Genomic DNA, 19,841 nt, shown 5'->3' on the forward strand with positions numbered 1-19,841 from the left:
GGACTTCAGAATAAGCAGAAGATGGGACCAGCAGGTGTAGGCCACAGCACAGTAAGATAATGTACAGTAAGACTGAGGAAAAATGAAGTAAATGTGCTAAAAGAAGCAGAGCCAAGAGATTAAACATTCTAGGAAAGATAAAGTAAATGACTTTGGATTTGAATTTTCTAGTTCCTAGTTCCAGTGCCTTACGACATATCTTTGTAATTATTATTCTTTAGTTACTAGGGGTACCTTCAGACATTCAATAAATTTCTCTTTTTCATTTCTATCCTAAGTTAGTTAATAGGAGTTTCAGTTCTGACAACAAAATTGATCCTTGCTTTTGTCAACCAGACACTGGGACTTATTTTGAAATTATTGAAATTTCTTAATAGGAAATTAATGAGTAAAATTAATATAGGAAATTAACAAATAAGATATTAATAAAATGATAAAAGTACAGTACCCTGAAAGAAAAAATAGTGATTATCTAGAAAAGATATTTTTCATTGAATTCAAATATACTGGTAGTCAAAATATAAAACTTCTATTACTTTATTAAAAGTAGGAAGAAGAGAAAACAAAAAACAGGAAGAAAATAAAAGGCAGAAACAAATCACCTCTTGACTTTCTTTTCCTTCAGCAATGTCTACTCTTCCCTCTTTTATTTGTATAAGATCCTCCAACAAAAAATAAGCTTGGTGAGGATCTGAAAGTTAGGAATGTATGAATTAGCAAATAGTAAGTATCTAATGAGAGCTCAACATTATATAAGGTTCTTGAGGGAAGCAGCAGACAAAGAGCGTAGATCCTGACATGCAGGCAACTACAATCTAGTTATCAAGATGTCACCAACACCAGAGTCATTACTTTGACCTAGAAAACTAGAGTTATTTCTCTTGGATCTGGGTCTCAGAAAAAGCGTGGGTCTCAGAAAAAGCGTTAAGTCTCATGGTATTCAGGTTCCCTACAGGAAGAAGAAACGTGCACTTGGGAAGGAATCAGACCCCATAGCCAGGTGGAGACAGACTCACAGCCAGGGATGTAATACTGAGCTTTAAGTCTAAAGAGAGAAGTGGAGATGGAAAAATGAGAAGTTGATGTAAAGCTGAGAGGTTCCAGATCATAATAAATATGAAGGAGGAGGAGGCCAAGGTAAGTAGATCAGAACAAGATCATGACCAGCAAGAGCTAGTAAGTGCCCTATTGTTGGGGCTGCATAAGAGGCCTGGCGAGTGGATGGTCGCTCAAAATGAAGGTGACTGGTTCAGTGTTTGAGTGACATGAAGTCCAGAGTCAGTCCATAATCCCACACTCCTCACCAAGGCAAAAATCTGCCCCCAACCGACACCCTCCCTACCTTGAAAGCACAGCTGAATGTTTGCATTTTAGTCATTGTGTCTAGTGGTGGATCATCTAGTCCAGCCCAGTCATTTTAAAGACAGGTCTATTGAGGACCAGAGAAGTTACATAATTCAATCAAAGCCATTCAGCTAGTGGCAGAGTCAGGACTAAAATCCAAACTTCCTGATTCTTAGTCCAAGTCTGCCATGTTGAAAACTTTCTTTTTCCTTCTAAGCTGCTCTATCAAAAGTTCATTTTTAACTTTAGTCTCTCAGTAGGTAGCTTTCCATACAAAATTCTCCCCAATTCTGCACACATGAAGACTCTTCCATTCTCTCCAACAACAGACTGGGGTCTTTTATCTCTCCAGGTGCAGGAAGAAAGTAAAGAAGAAAAAAGGGGTAACAGGATTGGATTGGCCAAAAGAAGTTTCAGCAAGAAAATGGAAATTAACCTGAATTAAAAAAAATAAGTATGATTTAAATAAGAGGGAATAAGGGAGGGTATAAAAAAGATGGTCATTGAGAATGCGATGAATGGAAGCCCATGTCTTGCAACAGAATGAAGGGGAGAGAGAGAGAAAAAAAAAAGTTGGGGAACACAGGGAGTGAGAGGGAGCAACAGAGAGAAAGAGAAAGATGTTTCAGTCCCAGGCTTCAAATTACAAAAGAATGCTAAGAGCACCCCTGCACAGGTATACCCTCCCCGACACCCCCAGCCATAGAGCTGAAAAACTATTTGAGACTACTTAAGAGGCTGAAATGTCAGTGGTTAACATTACTTGACCACTGAAATATATTTGGAATTGTTAAGAGATGGAATCATTCTCAGTAAGAGTCCTATTGAAACGCAGTCATGTTTCATACTTTTCAGATTCTTCATGTTTTTAAGAGTCTCAGAAAATCTTTCATACCCTAGTGGCTCATTCTGATGTTGGTGACTTCTAGAACCCAACCCTACACCTGGTCTGTCTTTCCCTCTGTGGTTGCTCTGTCCCTCCATTCGCTTAAGGGTTACCTCACACAATTGTTCCCCATAGAAGTAAACCAGACACTCTCTCCTCTTCCTTTTTAAAAATATTTATGTTTTATCAAATTAATATGTGTGCATAGTTTTAATTCATAGGTGGTATCATAGGGACCATAACAACAAACAGCAGTGCCTGCCTCACACTTTCCCACCCGAGTGCGGCTCCACTCTCACTAACAACCTAAATGCCCACTTCTGAATCATAAAAATAGAACTTCAGAAGATGGATGGATATATATATATTTCAACATACACAACGGAATATTATTCAGCCATGAGAAAAAGGAAATCCTGCCTCTGTGACATGAATGGACTTGGAAGGCATTATGCTACGTGAAATAAGACAGACAAAGACAAATACTACACGTTATCACTAATATGTAGAATCCAAAAAGAAAAAAAAGGCAAATCCTTAGAAACAGAGAGTAAAAAGCGGTGGCTGGGGCTGGGGCTGTGAGAAATAGGGAGAGGTTGGTAAGAGTCCGAACTTTCAGCTCCACAGTGAACAAGGTCTAAGGAGTTAATGCAAAACATGGTGACTATAGTTGATGACACTGGACTGTATAACTGAAATTTGCTAAGAGAGTACAACTTAAATGTTCTCATCAAAAAACAAAAGAAAAACAGAAAACCCAGGACTCCCCCAAGTCCCCACCACATCTCCCACCTACCATCATTTCTCCTATGACTCTGGACGAGCTTGGATGAGGCCAGGTCCCAATCTGTTGCTCAATAACAACCACCCTCTCTCTCCTGCAGCATCCATTTTTTCCCTCTCTACCGAAACATCCCCATTAGCACATAAATATGCCATTAATCTTTCCATCTAAAAAAATTGAAGCTTATTTTGACGCCGTCTGCTACCTCCAAGTTCCACTGCTTTTCTCTTTTTTGGTCACACACACCCACAAAAAACACCAGAAACAGTTGCCCATACTCACTGTCTCCCATTCTCTCCTCCTGCCTCTCTTGAACCCAAATGCAGCCAGCTTTTTATGCCGTCTACTCCACTGAAATGGCTTTCATCAGCTTAACAAGGACCGTCTGATGCCTCATTCCTCTCCTAAATTGACCTGGCAGCAGTCTTCAGCACAGTCGATCGCTCTCCTTCTGGAAACACTGTCTTCGCTTGGCTTCCAGGACACCACATTCCTCTGGTTTTTCTTCCCCCTCTCGGTCCTTTCCTTCTCAATCTCTTTTGCTTTTGACATTTCAGTGTTGGAGTTCCTTCAGGTCCAGTCCCTAGACCTCCCATTTTACCTGCCTGCATGCACTTCCTGCATAATCCCATCCAAGGCTTTAAGTCCATCTATGCATTGATGACTGCCGAATTTTTATCTCCAACCCAAACCTGTTCCCTTAAACTCCAGACTCATCTCTATCCAAACGTCTACGTGGTATCTTCACGAGGATGTCTAATAGACAAACTTGATTCATCCAAACCCGAGCTCCTGACTTTCCCCTGCACCTGGTCTCCCAGCACCTGCTCCCCATCTCACTCGCTGGCCCCTATTCTTCCAGCTGCTCAGACAACAGACCACAGAGTCATCATTAAATTCTTTTCTCCACCTCAAATCAATCCATCAATAACCCTTGTAAGATTTACCTTCAAATTATATCCAGAATTCAGCCTTGTCTCACCATGCTTACTGTCACTGCCTAGATTAGTTCAACAGCCTCCTGCCTAGTCTCCATTAATAGCCTCCCTTCCACACTTCTGTCCTTGCTCCTTCCAGTATAGTCTTAACAGAGAGGCCCTTTTAAAGCACCAAGCAGGTCACAATATTCTCGTGTTTGCAGCCCTCCAAGGGTGTCTCCTCTCACAGTGCAAACCAAAGTCCTCACTAAACCTTTAGAGTCCTTTCATCTAGCCCTCTGGTGCCTCCCTGCATCACCTGCTTCTCCCTCCATCCCACCTACTTAAGCTTCTTCAACCACACTGGCCGTCTTGAACTTCTGAACAGCCCAGACATGATTCCACCTTAGCGTCTTTGTATTTACCACCTCCTCTGCTCTGACTGCCCCTCCCCAAACATCTGCACGGCTACTTCCCTTACTCCTCGTAGGCTCTGTGCAGGTATCTTCTGTGAAGCTTTCCCTGGCCACGCTGCCCAAAACACATCCTATTACCTTTGGCTGCTTTATTGTTTTCCTTGCCACTTACCTAACATACTAAATACTTTACCTTGTTCTCATGTTTATTGTAGGTTTTTCTGATTAAAATGTAAGCTCCTCATAGCAGGGATTCTCTGATTTTGGATTCCTGCTGCTTCTCAGGCACACTGAACAGTGCCTGTACGCAGGAAATCAATCTTGGTCAGAGTCACACATTACAGATCTCTATTTTATAGACTGAAAAACTGGTGCACACACACACAAAAAAAAAACGTTGCCCATGTTAAATGGCAAGGCCTGAACTGGAACACGAGTCCTGACTCCCAAGGCTGAGCTTTTTCCATTTTGCCAAGATTTATTTTCTACCATCACATTTAGAATTTTCTACATAAATGTCATTCAACAATGGAAGAAATCACTTGCAGTTAGAAGATGAGCAATATTTTCCCCTCTGATTGGCTCTGTTCATACATTTAAATTGTTGCTTCACATTTGTACAATTACATGAAAACAAACACACACAAAGATGATCACTGCAACATTATACATAAGGGCAGAAATTGGAAAACCCTAAACATCCATCAATAGAAGACTGGTTAAATAAATCATGCTATTTTCATGCAGTGGAATATTTCTGCAGACACGAAAAAGATCGAGGTAAATCTACAAGTACTGGTTTGGCAATCATACCTCCAAGGTATATTACACGTGCTAGCAATTTCTTATCCACAATTCCAAAATCCAACACACACACTGGAAACTGAAAGGTTTTCTTGCAACTTAATTGGGGGCAAAACCTGACCAGTCCAAAACTCACTTGACAGCAAATATTCACCTGCCCTGATGTGAAAATATGTAAAGTCTTAATTGATCTCACTTCGTGTGCATAGAATATTCATACTTTCCAGTGCAAAAATCATTTAATGTGTTTAATTATGGGGTGCCGCCTCAGACCAGCTGTATTACATGATCTTTGGTGTGAGCACTGTATCACTACTCTAAAATCCGAAAGACTCTGAGCTCCTAAACCCAACTGGCCCCAAAGGCTCCCAACAAGGAATTACAGCCTACATGAAGTGAACACACAAGATGCAGAAGGGTGTCTATGCGATGAACCAATTTGTAGAATTTTAAAAAGGCACATACACTGGTTTATGCCTGGAAATTCTAAAATGAGTATCTTTTTCATAAAGAATTGACATTGATTATGTCTAAGGATTGGAACAGAAGGAAATGCTGAACATCCATCATCACAGAAACTAGCTCATCTCCTAGGGCCTGGGGCAGCAGGAGGGAGCTTCGGGGCTTCAACCTGCAGGCCTGCTATGAGATGACTTGACTACAAGCGCCTTGTGTCCCTGTGTGTCTCCACTAAAGATCTGAGGCTCTAGCAACAGAAGCTGATGGACCCATCCTCAGTCACACCCCTTGTGGCTGGGGGCAGGGTAGAGACGTGGGAGGAAGTCTCCTTCGACTGGTGGTGCAGTTGGTACCTCCCTGGATGAGGCAGTGATAAGGCTCTTACAGAAGGGAGAGGAATGACCCAGTGGGCAGACAATGAAAACAAAGTCAGTAACACAGGGGGCAGGACCTGACCTGACTATATACCTACCACTCGCTACTTGCCTGTTAGCCACTGGGTGAATTTAATCCCTCCGGGCTTTGTTTTCTACCTGGGGAGGAAGAGAGACCTCCGCGCTCTAACAGTTCGCTGATGGACTAGACATAAGGTCTCTCAGACTTGAAAAAATGCCTCCAAACCACCTAGGGATCTTGTTAAAAATACAGATTCTGTCTCAGCAGGGCTGGAGTGGTCTGCACAAGCTCCCAGGTGATGCTGAAGGTGCTGGGCAATCAGACCACACTTTCGGCAGCAAAGCCCCAGAGGACTGTGCTGTGGCTTGCAGGTGACGAGACACTAAACCCAAGTGAGCAAAATTGGAGCTTTGAAGGGTCTACTTGATAGTAATGATATACGTTACAAAACTTCCTCTGTGGCCCAGTTTATTGCAAATATTGAAAGTAGGGACAGAGCCACTAATGGGGTTAGTCCTTTGTGAAAGCAAGCAACTTTCATTATGATTCTAATCATTAATCAACAAACCAAGAATCTGTCCACATAATAATACTCTGAAGCATAACCTAAGAGCTTTACCATCAACCATATTAGGTACTTAAGAAACAAATGATTCTAACTTTGGCATAGAGCTAATACAAAAGATAATCACTTTTCAAGGTTTTCATAATTAATGTAAGCTTCAGAGAATTTTTTTGCACTCTGGACCAATCCATCCTCCAATCATACCAGGATATTAATCAACAGAATTTAGCTGGGGAGGTCCCTGGGAGAGGCCTAGGTTTTTATTTATGGCTGTGTAGAGTCAAGTACTCAGATGGGTCTCAATAAATAATTAAATATAATGGAATTGGGGGGCTCTGAGTTGCGTACAAGTCCTAAAGGGATCACAATGAGTTTGTTTATTTAAGGTTTTGCCTACATTACGAAGTCAAATCCCCCTGACAGGCTTGATGGTGTTTAGTCTACATTAGGTATAATTTTAGAAGTCAAGTACTCTAATGTTAGACATTTTCCAAATTACACTTTCAGACCAGAAACCACATCAGAAACCTGAATTGACTGCAACATCAATTACCCCAATCAAACACTTCCCTCCTCTGCCGGCTTCCTTCCATTCTGTGTCCTCTCACTGGCAGGACACTGGCATGCCCAGGGAACACGAGAGGCTGGGAGAGCCAAATAAGATAATTACCTGTGAATTATTGAATAGGATGGTGTTCTGGACATTTCCAGTTATAATGCACCTCAAAGACATGAAGCAGTTGACATTTAAAAAAAAATCCTCAACATACATCCAGAAGGAACCCTACTTCAAAATGACACCTGCACCCCAATGTCCATAGCAGCACTATTTACAATAGCCAAGACATGGAAACAGCCTAAATGTCCAACAACAGATGACTGGATAAAGAAATGGTGGTATATTTATACAATGGAATACTACTCAGCCATTAAAAACCGACATTAACGCCATTTGCAGGAACATGGATGTTCCTGGAGAATGTCATTCTAAGTGAAGTAAGCCAGAAAGAGAAAGAAAAATACCATATGAAATCACTTATATGTGGAATCTAAAAAAAAAAAAAAGCATAAATACAAAACAGAAACAGACTCACAGACATAGAATACAAACTTGTGGTTGCCAAGGGGGCGGGGGGTGGGAATGGATAGACTGGGATTTCAGAATGTAGAATAGATAAGCAAGATTATACTGTATAGCACAGAGAAATATATACAGGATCTTGTGGTGGTTCATAGTGAAAAAAATGTGACAATGAATATATGTATGTTGATGTATAACTGAAAAATTGTGCTCTACACTGGAATTTGACACAACATTGTAAAATGACTACTACTCAATAAAAAAAAAAGTTTAAAAAAATCCTCAAGAGGCAGTATTTTGTCCCAAATAGACAACTTAAAACCTCGGGTGCTCTGGAACACTAGACAAGGAGAGCTTAAAATAACTATAAGGAAAGGGCTTCTAAGTAATAAGAAACAAAAATAAATAAATGAATAAATATTTAATTTGACAAATGGTCACAAGAAACGTCTGGAAGCACTCAGCCCAGAAGGCGAGCTTTCCCCAGCAAACCCTCTGTCACTGGTTACAGCAGGTGTTTCCAGAAGGCCATCAAGGTAGCCAGAGCAACACAGCAGAGTCCACCGGAGAAGCGGTAATCCCGCCAGCAGGTGAAAAGTGGAGGGGCACTTAAGGTCGCCTCACTTGACTTTCAAGAATGTATTTGTTAACTCTAGTCCCAGTGCTGTGCATCACATCCCCACAACCTATTCATCTTCCCGCTGGAAATTCGAACCCTTTGACCAGCCTCTCCCCATTTCTCCCACTCCTCCCCCAGCCCCTGGTAACCACCATTCTACCCTGTCTCTATGAGTTTGGCTTTTACCTTACAGGATGGCAGAGAAGGCAGCAGCTTGGTAAAGTCGCCTCTGCTCCTAACACGATAAAACTGGCTGAAAGCAGCTGGGACCCGGAAGGCTGACTGGAGTCTGCGCAGAACTGACTTGCTCGTCCCGTGGGTGACCTTTGGCCTAATTTGCATTGCACGTGTTTCATACCACCTCCCACCGAAGGTGCACGTGACCCATTAAGTATGAAGCGGTTTGCGCCTGCGCATAAGAACCCATCACGCTCTCAAACTTTGTGACCGACCGCTTTCTTCCGCCTTTTTTTCACCACCCCAAAACCCTAAAACTTAAACTACCCGCCTCACCTTGCTGTCAGGGAGACAGATTTGAGCCCTACCTCCTGTCTCCTTGCTGGTGGACCTCGGGATAAAGCTTTTCTTTTCTCAAAAGCTGGTGCCACAGTACTGGCTTCTACGCGCCCCCGGCAGTGAGCGCTTTGCTCAGTAACAATAGGGTATTTGTCTTTGACTGACTTCACTTAGCATAGTGACCTCTAGGTCCATTCATGTTGTCACAATGGCAGGATTTCCTTCTTTCTCGTGGCTTAATAATATTCCATTGTATATGAAAATCACTCTGTTATCCACTCATCTGAAAGTCATTAGGAAAGTAGCTCTTTTTAAAAAATTTCTTCTGTATAGCACAGGGAACTATGGTCAATATCTTGTAATAACCTCTAATGGAAAAAATATGTAAAGGAATATATGTATGTATGTGCATGACTGGGACATTGTGCTGCACACCAGAGACTGACACATTGTAACTGACTATACTTCAATTTAAAAAAATAGATAAATAAAAAAGTAGATCTTAAATGTTCTCACTACACACATACACACACACACACAAAAGGTAATTGTGTGACATAATGTGATAGAGGTGTTAGCTCACACTGTAGTGTGTTGGTTCAAATCCTCAGGAGTTCCTCGCATCAAATCTGAAACTGGCCCCCATACACGGATGGCAAGGAGAGACAGAAGGAAGAGGCAGACCACTCCAGATTGATACACAGCAGGTTTAACAAGCAAGGGAACTTACACACAAGGCTTGTCTTGGGCGGCTGCAAGATGAGTAGATTTCCATAACCATCCACCAGAATCTTAAAGGTTTCTGTAGAGGACTTACCGGGATTCAGTCATGTATTCAGTTCAGGTGGCCTCAACAACACATTACCTTCTAAAGGCTGCATCCTTGAAAATGTCTCCTGCTATGGGCACGGTGGACAGAAGGTACATTCCAAGGACAAAGGAGGTGGTGACGAGCCCTTGATGCCTGGGTCCAGCTCATGGGTCACACGGCAGTCACGTCCTCTTGATTACCTCCTACAACACAGTGGCAATCATCTTGTAATACACAAGTGTGTGCCTTAAGCTTACACAATGTACTATGTCAATTATAGCTCAATGAAGCCAGAAAAAAAGTTTTAAATCAAATATGTAAACAAACACACAAACATTCTACAACCCATAATTTCCATCTCCAGATAGATTCTTTTCTATAAACTGGAGGAAACTGAACACATCTGCATAAGGAAATGTGTACAAGGAAGTTCACTGAAGCTTTCATTATAAAATATGGAAATTATCCTTATTGCCTATAAACAGAAGATGGATGAAAATCTAAGGCATATTCATGTAACGGAAAGCTATTTAGTAGATAAAATTTATGAAATACAGCCATGTGAATATATGTAGAGAAATCTTTAAAACAATATGGGGGGGGGGAGTCTCCTGCTATGGAAAACACTGAAAACATCTAAATCAGTTCCCTACCACCCCTCGTGGCCTTTCTCTCGCCTTTTGAAGCAGCCTATGCTCTATGCGGTATGCATCGCTCTAAATAAATCTACCTTTACTCAATAAATAGATAAATAAATAAATTCCCTATATTGATGAAAACACACAGAGGTAGTGAATGGGTAAAAACATTGGTGGAAAGAGGGGTCATCAACCTAAGAACAGCTGCTACCTCTGGAAAGGGAAGTGGGGGATTGTGTCAGTACGGGTACAAGTGTAGCTATGACTGTGTCGTTAATGAGTTTTTACTTTAAAAGATCTGAAGCAAAGATGTCAAAACACCAATATTTTAGGGCTAGGGCTGCTAGGCTCCCACTTCATTTTTGTCCTTCCCCTTTCTCAGTCTTTAGGATCTGCCACAAAAACAAGGGAAACTATTATTACGAGCTTTGGGCAGCTGTTGGTTCTGTTGGGGCCTTAAGTAACTGGGTTTGTTTTTCTTTTTTTCTTTTTCTTTTCAACTATTTTTTTTTTTTAATTGGAGGACTGGGGATTGAACCCAGGACCTCGTGCATGCTAAGCATGTGCTCTACCACTGAGCTATGCCCACCCCCTTCTGGGTTTGTTTTTTGGTTTTGTTTTTCATATGGTTGTGAAGACTGAACGTTAGTCACAGTGGGGAACGTTTAGAGTAAAAGAGTGTGCAGAGAGTCAAGGAATGCAAATATCCAAGGAACCCTACATAAGAGGAACTTCCTATTTAATTAGGCAGATGCTATATATTTGCCTCTAGAGAAATTTCCAACTCACATTGAGAGTGTCCAAAACTATTGGAACCTTAGAGAAGAACCAGGAAAAGCATCATCAGCAATATAACATACCTTATTTAGTAATCTGGACGTAAAATGTGTATTAAAGAGTGATGAGAAGAATTAAAATACTTTGAAGGACAGAAAATGATTTAAATGCAAAATGGTTCTAACTGTAGGTGAGTGTAGTTTTAGTAGCGTCTAGCATCATTATGTATAAACAGGGTACTATTTTAAAACTTCTTTGTTCCACGTCCATTTGAAAATGTAAAGAATTCACATTTTGGTTTAACAATAGTAAGCAATATTACTAAATCCATGGCACTCTTGCAAGAACAATCCTAGAGATTGGGGGCTGCAAAGATAGAACACGGCTTTGGTCAAAATTGTATTTAAATCTCACTTCCACTGCTTACTGGTTGTGTGACCCTGGTTGAATCATTAATGTCTCTAAGTCCCAGTTTCTCATCTATTTAAGAGGAATGCTTAATTAGCTAATCATTTCCCACATTGTTGCTACAGGATTAAATAAGGTAATTCTATGAAGTACCTGGTGTATGAGGTATTATTTGTGCTTAATAAATGGTAAATACTTTGGTTGTTATCAGCAAGAAACAGGTGAAAATTCTTCCTGAATATCACACAGTATTACAATTAGTGCGAAAACAAAAGTCAGTCAAGTGTTTAACTTGTGGGATGTACCACTAGTCTGACTGCATTTACTAAACTGCTGAACTTTTACAGAATTTACTGAATTTTGTTTTGTTGTGAAATAGGAAGAATCTGTGGCCCTGGATATGTTAAAATCAGCCTGATGATAAACTCATCAAAAGCACCTCTCATATTTTGTTGATTCAACCAAAAAAAGTTTAATAAATGTTAATCTATTGAACTATTCTCAGTGTCAGGAAAATACCGAAGTTTTATGATCTTAGGGAAACTCCTAAACTATGATTGAGTCAAAAAAATTAGCAGTAAATATTTAATTAGTCCTCAAAGGGTATGTGGCCTTTTACCAGGCATTTCACAGAGCTATTAAAAGAAAGTCATGATTTTAGCCTTCAAGGGGCTTAAAATTCTTCTAATTAACTTTCTGAGGTACAACTGTCATACAGTAAATTGCATGTGTTTAAAATGCACAATGTAAGTTTTGACATAGGTATACACCTCTGAAACCATCTCCAAAATCAAGACAGTGAACCCATACTTCACCACCAAGAGTTTTTCCTCCAGACCCTTTGTAATTCCTCCCCTCTACTCCTCCTGATTCTCTGGCAACCATTGTTCTGTCTTCTGTCACTATAGGTTAGTTTGCATTTCCTGAAATTTTATATAAATGGAATTATACAAAATGTATTCTTTTATGCCTGGCTTACTTCATCAGCATATGATTTTGAGATTCACTCATATGGCTGTATGTATCAGTAGCTTATTTTTCATTGCTCAGTGGTAGTCCATCCATTATCTGGATATACTATAATTTGTTTATTCCTTCACCTTATGATGCCATGTGGATTGAATTCATTTATGGACTATTATGAGTGAGGTTGCTATGAATATCTGTGTGCAAGTCTTTATATAGCCATATAATCTCATTTATCTTGAGAAAGTACCTGAGAGTGGAATGGCTGTATCAGAAGATGTATGTTTAACCTTTAAAGAAACTGCTCACCTGTTTTTCAAAGAGGTTGTATGTATCATTCTGCATTCCCAGGAGCAGTATAGAGGAGTCCCAGTTCCTCTATATCTTCATCAAAACTTGACATGGTCAGTCATTTTAATTCTGATAGAAATATAGCGCTATCTCATTTTGATTTTAATTTTCATTTCAAGGGGCTTAAATTTGAATGATCAGATACAAACTTGTCATAAACTTGAATTTATGAAACTACATAAACTAATTATGAGTGGCCATTAAAAAGGAGAGTGAGTCAAACTTACTTTAGAGGACAGCAAGCCAAGGGAAGAAGACTTCTTAGGGAAGACTAGTACAAGTTAGTTATTTTAAAGATTCAAGAAACCTCTGTTTTCCAAAAGCTTAAAATCTACTTTAAAAACTGGGTATATAGGCAATAGATGAGAGAAAGTTCACTTCATGCTGGAATGATCAAGTTTTCCAGAAGGATGGGATTTGAGTTGAGTAAGATTTCAATATGCAGAAATGTTGGAACTCGAGTATTTTCAGGCAGAGAAACTAAAATTAATATAAGAATATAAACAGAAGATTAGAATCATTTGAGGTACTACAGAAATAGTGAAAGTCTCCTTGCCTCTGAGATTTAGGAAATTGCCTTGAATACCTTTGATTTCAAGACCAGTGGTTCCCAAAGCTGTCTCCTGCCTCCTGTGCTCTTGGTTCTGTCTCCTTCACATGATGCCTCTGTATCACACCGTGAAGACCCTTAACCTAAAACTGAGCCTCTTCTTTCGATGCGTAACAAACCTCATGGACATCAAGCCTCCTGGGGACAAGCAGATTTTGAGGGTGACTGTAGACTGTGGTGGTGAAGTGTGGGGAGCCATACTGTACCCTGAATGGCCTTCTTCTAATTGGATGGCTTTATCTTTCCTCTCCTCTGTCCTGCTCTGTCCATCTCTGCCTCTCCCCACTTCCTCCTGCCCCCTAAACCGGGAACTTCACTGTCTCTCCATTGTGCTGGGCAGCTCCACCCTCCTTGAAGACCCTCCTCTGACACCCCAGCCGCTGGGGAACTCATCTTCTGCCCTAAGCACAAATCACACATTTCCCCCAATGTTGACAGTTTACTCTATGGGAGGAATTTCAATGCTAGTTTTCAAGGAATACCATTGGCTCATTACAAGTTTGCTTGAAGCTGCAAAGGGAGATAAAAGGAGACAGTAAGTTGCTCGGGTTAAAGAAAATCAAACGTGGGAAAGACTTCCTGGAAGCCAGGTGTCAGTAGCAAACAGATCAGAAATTGTCCTGCGTGGAGGCCTCCAACCTGGTTGCTACAGCCACACCTTTCTCTCCCACCATGACTGGGGAAAACGTAGAGATCCCAAGAGGGTCACAGTCAGCACCGCTTTCTCTATCACACACTCCCCTCCTCCTCGTGGAAAATCACATGGTTTTCACTTTTTTAGGTGGTCAGGAATCAATGAATATAAAGTGGGTCTAAGAGGACAAATATACTAGAAAATAGCTTCTGGAATATGAAGGTTTACCAACGGGGAAACCTTTCAGTAGCAGTCCAAATTGAGTCCAAAACGGTAGAGCAAATCAAGGCGATCACAGAAGCTCTGGTGGTCAGGGAGATTAAGAAAGTTAGCAACAGGCTTCAGAAGTGGGAGACTCTAAGAAAAGAAGGTGCTAGGGGACAGGAGTACAGTCACTAACAAACTAGGGTTTAAGGCATGGAAACATGTTAATGGAAACTGGTTTTCCAAAAGGTATTAAGCAACCAGGAAACATACCTGGGATCAGTTTCTTGGAGCTCTAAGGTCAGATTTCACAGTAATAGATGCTATATTATGGTTAAGCCCAGGCTTCGGACTCAGACAGCACTGGGTTCAAATCCCAGCTCTGCTACTTACCAGCTAAATAATCTAAAGTTATTATCTCTCTAAGTTTTAGTTTCCCCGTCTGTAAAATAGAGATGATAGTATAACCTACCTTGCTGTAAAGATTAATGGAGGCCATTAAGTCTTAAAGTCATCCTTGACTTCCCTCTTCCTCACACAGCACTTCCAGATAACCCTGTTGCTCTGTGTTCAGAACAAATATTCAGTATCTGATCAATTCTAACTCCATTGTCAGTATTTGGCCTGAGTTCTGGATATTTGCATTATCATATAGGAGTTATCACCTCCTAACCCATTACCCTAATTCCATGCTTATCGCCCTTTCCAGACTGATCCTTTTAAAATATAAGTCATATATGAAACCCCTCTGGTCAGATCCTCCAACTGCTTCTTATTTCATTCCAAGTGAAAGTCAAAATCTTCATCATGGTCCAAAAGCCCTGTAGGGTCAATCCTCAAGCCCCAACACCCAGCTACTCTGACCTCTTTACTGTCTCTTGGACCCAACAAACACATTCTTGACTTGGAGCCTCTAAGCTGATTGTTTGTTCTGGTCAACATGTTATTTGTCCATATATCCACATGGTTAACTTGCTCCAGGCTTCATATCTTTGCTCAAATATTGCCTTCTCAGTAAAATTCATCCTGACCAACCCATTTAAGATTACAGCTCACCTCCCATTTCCACTTTCCCTGCTCTATATTTTTCATAACATTTACCACCTTCCTACATACTACATAACTTACTTATTGATTATGTTCATTATCTGTCCCTGCTTGCTGGTATATAAATTCCACAAGGCAAGATTTTCTGTCTGTGTTATTCATTGATGTATTCCAAACACCAAGGGCAGGTCTGCCTGGCACACAGGAGGAACTTGAAAAATATTTACGGAGTAAATGAATGTGAAATGCACTTGGTGCATTGCCTGTTACACAGGAAGCATTTATTTAATGATAGTCCTAAAAAGGGGGGTGAGTATGGCTTTGATATTGATATAGAGGTGGAGAATGACCAGCGGCATAAGTTCTGGAACCAGAAAGAACGCTGGACTTGAAGGGAGACATTAGATGGGACCAGCCTCGGGGCTTACAGAGGCACATGGTGACGACAAGCCCCACAGCCTTCACACAGACCTACTGCATGTAGCAGGCTACTTTGTGTTTCATCAGGTCTGTCCTTCCTTGGGATTTTTGTTTCCTCTAAATAGTTACTTCAATTATTTAACCTTTCTTCAGAGACATAGTGTCCAACCTTTCATCCTTATTATTATGACTCTGTGAGCCCTATGAAAGAGTTCTCTCACAGTCCTTTTGAGTAAGTGTGAAGCTCATAGCTGAATACTGGAGACAAACTAATCCTCCATCAGGCAGGTTACTTGGAATAAAAGCCTTCAATTGTCATACACTGAGGAATCAGAGCACAGGGCAGTCTCCTTTGTGCAGAGGACGAGGCCACCTCTGGAGGGTATCATCCTGGTTTCCACCTTTTAGAATTCACAGTCTCTTAGGCTGGAAAAGGATCAAGAAGAGAGCACACTTCTTGAAATACAACATTCAGATTCCCACCCCCCAAATGGCTTTCTTAAGAGTGTCTGAGCAATAGTGATTTCGCAGAATGTTAACAAGTGTTTCTCAGGGAAAAGAGGGGAGGTGTGGCTCTTCACAGTCAATTTTATTTAAGCAACGACATAATCAATTTTAAGCAGATTTCTTGACTGCAAGATTATTGGAGATTTCATTTGCTGATTTGCAACTGTGCTTTATCCAAAAGGATGGCAGAAGAGGCAACTTTTCCTAAGCTCATTAGATGAAGGAAGCCCTTTTAGAAAGAGTTTCTTGAGAGGTCTGTTTTATTCATTCAACGAATATTAATTGAACACCTACTACATGTACATGTTGTGAGCACCCAGGATTCACACACACAACACACACACAGTCCTTGTTCTCAGGGGATTTACAGTCTAGTAGAGAAGACTCTCAAGAAACTCATATTTGAAAGTTGGTGAATGTGACGGAAAGTAAAATACAGGCTGCCATAAGGACACATAAGAGCGAATGGCATTTACTAAAATTCACTTGCAGAAAATCTGATTGAACTGTTTTCATGAATAAATTTTATCTTTAGGTGACATCACAAATAGCTTATCATTTACTGTGTGAGAAAAACACTGTGCTAAGTGATATTAGGAAATAAGAGATGCATAAGATGTTAACCTTGTTTTAAAAGAACTTCTCTAACTGAAGTGCAGACCAATAAAAATAAAATAAAATAAGCAGTGAAAGCCAGAATAAAATTACAAGTAAATTTAAATGGTTCAGATACCCATTAAAATGCTACCTATCTTTCAAAGACTAAATTATCATAGCTTCTGGGAAGCCCTTTCCCAGTTCCGAAACTTTAGGCTGATTTTTTTTTTTCTCAGTATTTTCACACACTGTCTTATAGGATAGTGATTTGTGTGTATCTCTGATCCACTGAACTGAATAGTTGACTGTGTGGCGCAGACGCTGGATCTTTTTTACATCCTTGCATTTCTCATGGTGCTCCATCATCTGTGGGAACCAGCAAGGTATCAGAGTCAAGACCAAAAGCTTTGTTGTTGGAAATCAACTACACTCCAATAATAACAACAACAAAAAAAAAAAATTAAAAAAAAAAGCTTTGGTTGCATCCTGGCGTTGGTTAGAAATCTCGGGGGCTTCCTGGGTGAAATCAGAGACTGGCCTCCTACACGAAGGGCAAGGAGAGACAAGACAAGGAAGAGGCAGACCATTGGAGATTGGTGGGTGGCAGGTTTAACAATCAAGGGAACTTAGTCACCAGGCTTGTCTTGTGTGTTGCAAGATGAGCAGAGTTCTCCACACTCCCTGGCCAGAATATTAAAGTTCGGAGAGAATCTTAACTGGGTTTAGTCATATATCCTGGTCTCAACAACACATTACTACCTCAAAGCTGTGTCCTTTGGTCAGCTTCTAGTGTGGGGAAGGCAAGTGGATGCTATATTCCAAGGATGGGGGAGGGGCTGGTTCTCCAATTCTCCTTGTCCAGCTTCCAGCTCGTGGGTCAACCAGTGGTCACATCCTCTCAAAGACCTCCTCCAATACCTGGCTCTCGCATTCACTAGCTGGATGACTTTGTGCAAATCTCTCAATTCTTTGAGCCTTGATTTTCTCATTTGTAACATGGAGAAAACAATACCTGTATCTGCCTTATTGTGTCATTGTTTTGGCAGAGATCTGTTAAGCAGAGATGACGCATGTAAAATAATTTAGTGCCTGACATAGTAAGCACTCCATAATGGAAGATGTTGTTATTATGTTTGTTGTATTGCACATGCCCCGTGGTAAGTGCTTAGGCAATGGAGGAGTTGGGAATAAGGGAGAAGGGGGTCAGGCACTAGAGGACACGGCCCATCTCCTCACTGTCTCTCACAAAGTTCCAGTGCAAGGAATGATGGAAGAGGTTTGAAAAGATCCCCTTGGTCAGACTAACTAGCTACTACAGACTGGGGCCAAAGGGCCGCAAGATGGCAGAAATGATGTTGAACAGACACGGAGAAGCCTGATGATGGGGGTGGAGGGGACTTTGAAAGATGAGCTGAAATGTTCAGATCTATTGACAATGGGTAAAACTAAAGACTAATGAAATCGTTTTCAAGAAAGATTAACCGGCCCACTGTGATCAACAAGAATAGATGGAAATAGCATCTAAGAGACCAGTACCGATAGCCATGTGAATTAGTACAGTTGCCAGATCTAACACGGAGCCTTGCACTCTTCTCCACACCCAGCGATAATTCACTAAGTGAATGAGGACCTAGATAAAAGGGGAGTTAGGGGAGAAATGACAACATACGTTCGAGGTTGGTTCCTTGTCATGAATTGAATTGCCTAGACCATGACTCTGAAAGATGAATTCCAGGATGACATGGGGCCTTCATGGGGCCACCAAATAATTCCTCATGGAAGTACACATTTCCTTAAAAAGTAAGTTTCATCACATGATTAATTTAGTCACCAAATACAGACATCAGTCACCTACAGGATTTCCATGGCTTTTTAATAATGCCACTTGAATTAAATTGGGGGAGGAGGGTATAGCTCAGTAGTAGAGTGCCTGTCTAGCATGCACAAGATCCTGGGTTCAATCCCCAGTATCGCCATCAAAAATAAATAAATAAAAACCTAATTATCTCCCCCCCAAAATAAAAAAAAAATAATAAAAATGTGCAATTATTAAAAAATGGCTCAAAAAAAAAGAATAATTGAAAAAAATTTTTAAATATTGTGGGAAAGGCAAAGAAGGAAGGAGTAAAATCCTTTCCAGGAGTCTCTTGGAAGATTACTTATATTTTTTTAAAGCATTTTTAACAGGCCATTTTCTGCCTTGTATTTGTTTGACAGAAGTAAATACTGAAAATAGTTATATGAGAAAATAATCATATAATTAGCTATTTTAAAAGACCTGTTTCACCTTCTTGAAATAATAAAAAACTCAATTTGACCTTATTATATGTTAATGACCTTCTGGATCAAGATAGAAGTCTGAAGGTACAATGTCTGATTTTTTTTCAGGTATTGCGATCAAAGTCTTAGGAAAATAGTATCCCTTTTTAGTCTCTTATTCTCCTTCTTTTCCATGCAGTAATCTGGGGAGCTTGGTTCTTGAAGCTCCTCGTTAGAATTATGAATGCACTTTCCCATAGAAATAACACTATATGTGAATATACATACTTGGAATATTATTAGTTCTATATACAAGGTGTTTAATTTTGGGCTAGACCACAGAAACTAGTTCAACCATAAAACACTTAGTATGTTACAAATTAATTTTTGACACACAATCTGGTCATAACTTCAGGACTCTCTGAACACTTAAACTTGGGCCATCAACTACATTTAGCCAATTCCTGCTAGAATGACCAGTGGATTCATAGCAGCATGACATTCTGTATAAATATATTTCACAATTCATAGACTCTCAGGATGGTAGAGCTGTAGTTATCGTCAGAATCACTCCAGTCACTGCCTCATTTTACATATAAAGGAACTAAGGGCAAAGAGGTGAAATGATTTATGCAGTCACTCAGCTACATTAGCAGGCAAGTTAGGACCTAAAAACCATTCCCAAATTTTATAAACTCTGTTTTCAACTGAAAAAAAAAATGCCACTTGTTTATTACCATTAATTAATTTATTAAATTACCATTTGCTGCATGTCTCCAACGTGCAGAGTCCTATGCTAGCTGCTCAGAGAATTCAAAGAATACA

General features: G+C 40.4%; 1 protein-coding gene across 2 annotated transcripts in view; it reads right to left on the reverse strand.

Annotated features, from left to right (window-relative positions):
- LOC102508382 (17-beta-hydroxysteroid dehydrogenase type 6) overlaps positions 1–19,841 on the reverse strand; it is a 146,799-nt gene that overhangs the window by 111,232 nt on the left and 15,726 nt on the right. Inside the window, exon 3 of one of the 2 annotated variants that reach the window (XM_032493117.1) lies at positions 9,653–9,801. The gene's annotated coding sequence lies outside the window, so the exon portion shown is untranslated. Of the gene's footprint in view, positions 1–8,457; positions 8,473–9,652; positions 9,802–19,841 lie in introns of those variants that run through there. The other variant, XM_032493118.1, reaches the window with a different exon arrangement.

The sequence above is a fragment of the Camelus ferus genome, chromosome 12 (genome assembly GCF_009834535.1).
Source record: "Camelus ferus isolate YT-003-E chromosome 12, BCGSAC_Cfer_1.0, whole genome shotgun sequence".
Taxonomy (NCBI): Eukaryota; Metazoa; Chordata; class Mammalia; order Artiodactyla; family Camelidae; genus Camelus; species Camelus ferus.